This window comes from Aulonocara stuartgranti, assembly GCF_965226115.1.
Source record: "Aulonocara stuartgranti genome assembly, chromosome: 2".
In the NCBI taxonomy this organism is placed as follows: domain Eukaryota; kingdom Metazoa; phylum Chordata; class Actinopteri; order Cichliformes; family Cichlidae; genus Aulonocara; species Aulonocara stuartgranti.
Genome location: NC_138940.1, coordinates 14480380 through 14488363, shown reverse-complemented (window position 1 = coordinate 14488363; position 7984 = coordinate 14480380). Strand labels below are relative to the sequence as shown.

The 7984-nt window shown below is 45.5% G+C and overlaps 1 long non-coding RNA gene across 2 annotated transcripts; it reads right to left on the bottom strand.

Annotated features, from left to right (window-relative positions):
* Positions 1 to 6312: 6312 nt before the first annotated feature.
* Positions 6313 to 7710, bottom strand: LOC309689059. Of its 2 annotated transcripts, none has more exons than XR_014271238.1 (4): positions 7600 to 7710; positions 7251 to 7359; positions 7026 to 7145; positions 6313 to 6884 (listed from the first exon to the last, which is right to left on the bottom strand). It is a non-coding gene; the product is annotated as an uncharacterized lncRNA (long non-coding RNA). The 2 variants fall into 2 exon arrangements; XR_014271239.1 differs by having other exon boundaries at positions 7043 to 7145.
* Between the last annotated feature and the right edge of the window lie 274 nt (positions 7711 to 7984).

The window sequence follows — 7984 nt, the reverse complement described above, 5'->3', positions numbered from 1 at the left end:
GGATACATTGTATTCCAATTATGTAATCTCATCATTTACAAACTCAAGGTATCTAATCAAAATATAAGTAATAATTATAAAATTATTACTTATTACCACGATAAGGTAGCGATCCTCCTTGAATCGCTACCTTATCGTGGTGGAGGGGTTTGTGTGTCCCAGGGATCCCAGGGGCTATGTTGTCTGGGGGCTTTGTCCTCCTGGTAGGGTCTCTCATGGCAAATTGGCCCTGGGTGAGGGACCAGACAAAGAGCGATTCAGAAGACCCTTATGAAAAGGATACCGAGGGAACAGTTTACCCTGCCCGGGATAGGGTTACCGGGGCCCCGCCCTGGAGCCAGGCCCGGGGAGGGTGCCCGAGGGCGAGCGTCTGGTGGCCGGGCCTAAAAAGGCACAGCCCGAAGAGGAGACATGGGCCCATCCTCCCGCAGTCCCACCACCCGCAGGAGGCGCCATAGGGGTCGGGTGCATTGTGTGCCGGGTGGCGGCCAGGAGTGGAGGCCCTGGCGGACTGACCCCCGGCTGCCAAGACTGGCAATAGGGACATGGAATGTCACCTGTCTGGTGGGGAAGGAGCCTGAGTTAGTGCGTGAGGTTGAGAGGTACCGGCTAGATATAGTCGGGCTCACTTCTACACATGGCTTGGGCTCTGGAACCAGTCCCCTGGAGAGGGGCTGGAGTCTGTCTCAGTCTGGAGTTGCCCCTGGTGTGAGGCGGCGGGCTGGGGTGGGTATTCTAATATCCCCTCGGCTTGCTGCCGGTACGTTGGGGTTTTTCCCGGTGGATGAGAGGGTTTGTTCCCTGCGCCTTAGGGTCGGGGAATGGGTCCTGACTGCTGGAGGGTGCTCCACCTGGAGACTCTGTTGTCCTGCTGGGAGACTTCAATGCTCATGTGGGTAACGACAGCGAGACCTTGAGGGGCGTGATTGGGAGGAACGGCCTCCCTGATCTGAACCCGAGCGGTGCTTTGTTATTGGACTTCTGTGCTAATCACAGTTTGGCCATAACGAACACCCTGTTCGAACATAAGAGTGTCCATAAGTGCACGTGGCACCAGGACGCTCTAGGCCGTAGGTCGATGATCGATTTTGTAATCGTATCAGCAGACCTGCGACCATATGTTCTGGACACTCGGGTAAAGAGAGGGGCTGAGCTGTCAACTGATCACCACCTGGTGGTGAGTTGGATCAGGTGGCGGGGGAGGACGCTGGACAGACCTGGTGCACCTAAACGCGTAGTGAGGGTGTGCTGGGAACGTCTAGCAGAGGCCCCAGTCCGCGAGATCTTCAACGCACACCTCCGGCAGAGCTTCAACAGCATTCCGAGGGAGACTGGGGACATTGAGTCCGAATGGACCATGTTCAGCGTCTCCATTGCCGAAGCTGCTGCATTGAGCTGCGGCCGCAAGGTGGTTGGTGCCTGCCGTGGTGGTAATCCCCGAACCAAATGGTGGACACCAGAGGTGAAGGGAGCCACCAGGCTGAAGAAGGAGTCCTATCGGGCTTGGTTAGCCTGTGGGACTCCGGAGGCAGCCGACAGGTATCGACAGGCCAAGCGGAATGCGGCTCGGGCAGTGGCTGAAGCAAAAACTCGGGTGTGGGAGGAGTTCGGAGAGGCCATGGAAAAAGACTTTCGGACTACCTCGAGGAGATTCTGGCAAACCGTCAGGCGTCTCAGGAGGGGAAAGCGGTGCTCTACCTGCACTGTGTATAGTGCTGGCGGAGCGCTGCTGACGTCGACTGAGAAAATTGTCAGGCGGTGGAAGGAATACCTCGAGGACCTCCTTAATCCCACTGACACGTCTTCCGAGGAGGAAGCAGAGTCTGGGGATGAGGGGAATGACCCGCCAATTTCCGGGGGCGAGGTCACTGAGGCAGTTAAACAACTCCTTGGTGGCAGAGCCCCTGGTGTTGATGAGGTCCGCCCCGAGTTCCTGAAGGCTCTGGACGTTGTAGGGCTGTCCTGGTTGACACGCCTCTGCAATGTTGCATGGAGATCAGGGGCAGTACCTGTGGACTGGCAGACCGGGGTGGTGGTCCCCATCTTTAAGAAGGGGGACCGGAGGGTGTGTTCCAACTACAGGGGGATCACACTCCTCAGCCTCCCTGGGAAAGTCTATGCCAGGGTGCTGGAAAGGAGAGTTCGTCCGCTAGTCGGACCTCGGATACAGGAGGAACAATGCGGTTTTCGTCCTGGTAGCAGAACACTGGACCAGCTCTTTATCCTCTCCAGGATACTTGAGGGTGCATGGGAGTTTGCCCAACCAGTCTACATGTGTTTTGTGGACTTGGAGAAGGCATTCGACCGTGTCCCTCGGGGTGTCCTGTGGGAGGTGTTGCGGGAGTATGGGGTGTCTGGCCCATTGCTACGGGCCATTCGATCCCTATACAACGGTTGCAAGAGCTTGGTTCGCATTGCCGGCAATAAGTCGGACTCGTTCCCGGTGGGTGATGGGCTCCGCCAGGGCTGCCCTTTGTCTCCGGTTCTGTTCATAATTTTTATGGACAGGATTTCTAGGTGCAGCCAAGTGGCGGAGGGCTTTCGCTTTGGTGGCCTCAGAATCTCATCTCTGATTTGTGAAACCTGGCCCCACCTTATCATCTGATCTCAGGAATTCGCATAAGGTTGGGCCAGGTTTCACAATGAACACACCCGAAACTCTGGCTGATTGGGACCCACGCCCAGTTTCCCACCTTGGCTCAGGCGATTAGAGGATCATCAGGGGGTCCTTTTGTCCCTCTGTGGGGGGTCACTCCCACTAGGTTTATATCTGGGACTCTCCACCATTTGACCTTAGAACTGAAGAAGCTTCTCGGATGAGAGGTGAAACGTCTTCAAGCAACTTAAAGAAGTCCAGACGCTTTTCTTTGCAAGCTCCTTTGACTACGATGACCTGGATGACTGAGAACCTTCACAGACATCAGGTGATAGGGTTTAATTTAAAGGTTTCTGTGTCCCAATGAGCCATTTACACTGATCAGTGTCAGTTTAACAGTAAGACATTCATTATTTAGTTCCAACAGAGAAATAACTGAATGTAAAAAATGGCAGCCCTCAGGCCAGGTTTATAGAGATATATGCATGCATTATGAAATTTATGTATCCCAGATAATTGTTATACATCTAGTCATGGCAGACCCACCCTTTCCTGCCTAGTTAACTGCAACCCAAAAGAACTATTGGTATTTACACACTCACAACCAGTGTGGGGTAAAAAGAGCCACCAAAAACCTGTCAGCCACAGATGTGCTATAAGAGTTAGAAACTCTACTTATGGAGAAACTTTCTAAGTCTAACAGAGGAGAGGTACTCCTGCCCAAATAACATGATATAACCCCACATACAGCCCAGCCATAAAGTGAACCAAGTCATTTAGTTAAAGACAGCATGGGACCAAATGCATGTAACCAGCCTGCATCAACCTGACATTTCTTCCTCCTGAATTAAATGAATGAATGGATGAAAGTTAAATGACTACAAACCTAAAGCCACTAGTTCCCACACTGGAGCTCCCTGACACTGTGTGTTAACTGTATTTAGCTTGTAGGCAAGGCAAGGCAAGTTTATTTGTATAGCACAATTCAACAACAAGGTGATTCAAAGTGCATCAACAGTTGTAACAGGCTAAGCCACCTGAGACACTGCATTGAATTTGTTCCTGTCTTAATGATTTCAGCTGACTGGTTTCAGCTCAGATGTTCTGCTTTTTCCTTTCAGTAGATCAAAGCACCTCATGCTCCTTCTGCTTCCAATTTAATGGCAAGAAGAAGAAGAAGAAGAATGCTTCAGCAAAGTGGCGTTCATGGTCTCAGTGAACAGTCACGGTCACACACTGCATGTGGTTTTAAAAGCAACATGTCTGTTCACCACAACAATGGAGATGTGTAATATTAGTGCAGCTATGGTTTGTTTTTGAACATCAGTTCTGTTTTCTACTTTGATCATTTAGACCAAAAAAGTGTTGTTTTCAGATTCTTTCTTTTACAACTATAAACCACCTGTTCATTTTTTTATTACAATTAGTTTCACATAAATGTTAGTGTTTCCTTTATGATCTTTTAATGCTTACACTACACTGTACATGTCTACATTAGAGACATTTCTGTTACCTGTTTCTGTTGACTCAGAGTTGTGAAATGTTCTTTTATTTGATACACAATATAAAGTTCATAATTTTCTTACAAATAAAACTCTAATGACAACATATTGGGTGGCTGTAGCTCAGGTGGTAGAGCAGGTCATCTACTGATCGGAAGGTTGGTGGTTCGATTCCCGGCTTCCCCTAGTCTGCATGCCAAATATCCTTGGGCAAGATACTAACCCGAAATTGCTCTCCGATGCATTCATCAGAGTATGAATGTGTGTGAATGTCAGTTGTGCTTGTGCGAATGGGTGTGAATGGGTGAATGCACAAGTTGTGTAAAGCGCTTTGAGTGCTCAGAAGAGTGGAAAAGCGCTATATAAGAACTAGTCCATTTACCATGAACAGCTGTGCTTATTTCTGAGACATGAGTTTTTGAATGTGTTCATATTTAGACGGTGTGCATCTGTATGCTGAAACTGTAATGGTGAACCTGAGGTGATGGTCAACAGAAGGCAAATATATATCAATATAAAACAATATTGAAGTAATGTCTTTACCCTCTGCAGTGTGTGGACGCAATCACCTTATTCACTGTAGTAAACATGCACCGCTAGCTCACGTGACTGACTGTCTCCATAGTTACATCATATATTATTAGCTATGTAAACAGCTTCCAAAGATACCGCCATAGCTCTCTGCAACTGTAACACTTTCACACTTTGCAAATCATTTCACGTGTTTGATAGTTATGAAGACAGAATATGTTTTTAAGGTTGCTATGGTTGCTATGGTGGTGGACTTGGGTGGACCGCGTCCGATTCCTGTTATTAGCTGTCCGCCGTAGGAAGGCTGCGTTCCATTTACAAGTAGTGACAGTCTGCCGCAACTCGAACTCAAACCCCGCTTTGTTCTTTAATTATAGGCCTTTTATAGCCGTTCATGGCACGCACGCACACACACACATAAAGCACTTTGCCTCACCATGAGAATGCAAGTTTACCTAACCTAACCTTTAAAGTATCTGATATAGGATAGAAAAATGAAGCAACCAGAGATTTAATGATGAAGACTCTGGGTTCTGTAGTTCACGTTTTACAGTCCCGAAAGACTCTTTGCATATGATTTATTGAAGAGGAGTTTAGAATGCACTTTATATTTAGACTGTTGCTGTTTAATTTTTTACATTGTTCCGGTGTTATGTCATGAATAAGGTTTACCTGCTGGGGGTTTGATGGATCAGCTGGACAATACAGTCAAAGACCGACTTCATTCATCATATGCAAGAACCCTAGTTGGATTTTTGTTTTCACTCATGTTTTTGAACCAAATATTGAAAACAATTCTGACAGACTGGATACCTGGTCAGGGTGTACATTACCTTTTACTCAAGCATCCCAGGACAGAGCCCTGCCCCACCATGAGCCTGGGTGGATACGTGGTTATAATATAAAAGGACCAATACTGAATATGAATATTTCATGAAAATGAAATTATAATACAAATTCCTAGGTGTTTGTTATATCCAGCAAGAGTAATATTGATTACATATGTCTAAATTGCTAACCCTAACCCTAGCTCAACAGACCACAATGCCCTGGACTGTCACTATTATTACATGCTGTGAACATAAGTAGCTTTGATCACAGTTTATGTTGTAAAAGAGAAGGAATATTTAAAAAAAAAAAGGTCAACATTGTGATATTATTTCTTCCAAACTGACCAGAAACATGCTTGTCAGACTCTCACAACAAAGGATCAGACTCACTGTGCATGACGGCTCAGGCCAATGATGTCTGTTAGATCGTCAGTTGTTTAGTGCTTCTGTACAGTTAGCGTCACCGTCTCTATTTCAGAATAATTAATATCCGGAAAACACTAAAAGTTGATTGTCTTCCAATATTCTAGCATAATTAAAAAAACTTTGACTTTGTAAGTACATATTGTTACAGTCCTGATTCCAATATAATTCTTCATAACTCCTGCTTTGAAATACTGAACTTTGAAATTTATCTGATGAAAGATCATTTACAGTGGCACTCTGTCAGGATAATTCTGACTGTAAGATCACTGTATTAATCTGAATCCTTCTGCAATGTGCTGTGAATGAATGCTGATGCAACTCACTGTGGGAAAGCTGTTAATAAAATGAATCTGTGACACATGCAACACATTCACAGAGGAAGAGGACACAAAGGGAGGACACGCAGAGGCTGTGTTGAAGTCAGAAATCCAAATCTTTATTAAAAAACAGGCGGCAGTTACAAACAGGAAGACAAGCAGTCCATCAAACAGTCTACAGGGTCAAACATACAGAGAATTCAAACAGCAGTAAAAAATAACTGGACACTGAAAAACATAAAGCAATGTGTGACGCAATAAAAGGAAGCAGCACAGTATATTCACTGAATTATCATCAATTACAAAAGAGAAAAACGATTTCTAAGGATAATTTTCTTAAATGCAGTTATAGTGTGGCTGGTAAAGATGGAAACATACAGAATGTAAACTGTGTGAGTTTGGTGAACTTTGTTAGTAACAAATGAGGAAAAAAAAAAAAAAAAAAAAAGAGACAAAAACTCAGTATTCATTAATAATTAGAAAGCATCTAAACATTCTGGTCATGGATTTTTACAGTCTTAGTTCCGCTCGCTGTTATCATGATCATGATCAATGGCGAGGTCCTGAGGTGGGTGGGGCTGTCTCTGGTGATGTCACCATGAAGGAACAGCATCTGGCACGTGTTGGTTAAACATCCCAGTACACTGGTGTAGTTTCCTCTCCAGCTGTTTGACATTTGACACTTGAGCATTAAGGGGAAGAAGAAGAAACAGTGTTAGGTCAGGTGACCACATGGTTTCTAAAGTAACTGACAGGAAGTAACCAGGCCATTAGAAATGGATGGATGTGTTTAGAGTTACTGGAGTTGGGTAACTCTACTTACCAAAAGCAGAAGCACACAGATGAACAAAGCTGCTGAATGTTGCAGGAACATGCTCATGTGTGGTGGTCATTCAGTGCTGCTCCGGCAGGTTAGACAGTCCAAGACTGATATGCTGCCCATCTGAGAGTTTGAAAACACACATGCAAAGATTTATTTTGTATTACAGTCAAAGTTGGATGTTCATTTTTGTCCTTTAAAAATGTTTGTGTATTTGAAAGCACTAACATTTAAGGATGACTTGGATTGTCTCCTTTAAAGGGGAGACAAGTGTGTCCACTGATCTACGTCACTTTACCTGGATGATGACTCCTCTCTCCCTCACTCAGAAACACTCCTAATATAACCAAGCAAATAAATGATATTGAAGATTTACTTACATCATTACAAAAACAGGAAAAAGATCTCCCTTTGATTCTATTTCTCCATTCCTGCTGAACATCAGGCAACAAATATCCCAGTAAAATGTAAAGCACATGTTTTCTCTGCTTTGTCTAACCTCTGCAGAGCCCCTGTCAAGAAAAACATCTGTAAGCATAAAACAAATATACATTTCATAACACGTCACTGGACGAACCTCAGTCAGTTGATTTCCTCTGTGCAGTGCAGACGAACATCAGTCAGCAAGTCAAGGTGGTGAGATGGACTGGTGTCCTTTGTGACTCTGCTGGTTCTTCTGAGGAAACACCACTGTTACGTCCCCCCCACCACGGCGGGGGCAAAGGCAGGCAGGGGACAGCAACACTGGACAACCACAATCAATGAAGGAGGAAGACCACAGAGCAGTTAGGTATCAGGCAGAATTTAATGGTTGGACAGTCAATCTTAACAACAGAGAAGAGGTGGGGGGGGGAGGAGGACTGGGCGGTTGATCCAAATCAAAGAAAGTAATAAAACAAAAAGAGGTCGGTAGCTTCCAGGGCCTAGCCTAACGGAAAGAAAAGTGCAAAACAAAAGGCCTA